The 1,038-nt window shown below is 33.3% G+C and overlaps 1 protein-coding gene across 1 annotated transcript in view; it reads left to right on the top strand.

Annotated features, from left to right (window-relative positions):
• The window catches only part of LOC107575105 (A-kinase anchor protein 9-like), a 24,151-nt gene that overhangs the window by 12,122 nt on the left and 10,991 nt on the right, over positions 1–1,038 (top strand). The gene's annotated exons all lie outside the window — the stretch shown is intronic.

The raw sequence follows: 1,038 nt of genomic DNA, 5'->3' as shown, positions 1-1,038 counted from the left end.
CTGATGAAAGTAAAATACACAAATAACATTTAGACTGTGTTTCTGAATAAGTAAAGCAGTCATAAAATCATGAGTATGTTTTGATTTAAAGGTCAGGAGCTATAGCGCACATGAATAAAAAAAAAATCACAATGTAAATTAAGTAATTTTATATATACTGATTTATTCATTAATGTGTAATACGTTATATTTTTTAAACAAATTATGAGCTTTAAAATATTTTCTGAAACTCTTTTGCTTTAGACCATCTACAAATGTTAAATCATAAAATAAAATGTTAAGGTTACTACTGCATCTTTCTGGAAAAAAAAAATGCAGCGATTGATATATAGTTTATTTATAGTTATTTTCAAAGCTTCAGTGTATTGTCAGTCATTATAAAAGAACTTCGTTATTGTTTATTTAACTCTAACAAATAAGTTCTTGTTAAAAACTAACCAAAATTTAAAAATTCTTTGCTTATAATTTCTGCACAGGAGAGACTCGGTGTTGTTTCCAAACAAAAGGAAATATATCAGCCGAAATGAGTTGAAATATCGGCTTATCTGCAAAAATCCAATATCGTGCATCCCTATTTAAAAGCAATATGACCGTCTCAAATAACTCAGTCAATATCAGGCATTGCATTTGAGCATGAAACACTGGTAATATGCAGCGCATTCAGCATGTTAATAGTTAAATGTTAACTTCCCAATGCATCCTATATTAGATTAATCAGATATGTATGTAGCTAACCCAGACATCACTACCTGACTTCGAAGCCATGCTTCTCTCTTCTCACGAAAGAGACTTTGGCACCGAAAAAGCATGGAATAGGACCATACAAAAGTGTTTTGGATTAGACGTAAATAAATTAAAACAGTGTCCAGTAACTGTGTGTGAGTGTGAGTGTGAGTGTGAGTGTGTGTGTGTGTGTGTGTGTGTGTGTGAGTGAGTGTGTGCGAGTATATGTGTGTGAGTGTCTGTGTGAGAGTGTGTGAGTGTCTCTGTCTGTGTGTGCGCATCCCTCTGTGTGTCTGTGTGAGTGTGTGTCTGTGT

The sequence above is a fragment of the Sinocyclocheilus grahami genome, unplaced genomic scaffold, assembly GCF_001515645.1.
Source record: "Sinocyclocheilus grahami isolate Dianchi unplaced genomic scaffold, SAMN03320097.WGS_v1.1 scaffold2466.1, whole genome shotgun sequence".
Taxonomy (NCBI): Eukaryota; Metazoa; Chordata; class Actinopteri; order Cypriniformes; family Cyprinidae; genus Sinocyclocheilus; species Sinocyclocheilus grahami.
This window is presented reverse-complemented; position numbering and strand designations above follow the sequence as displayed.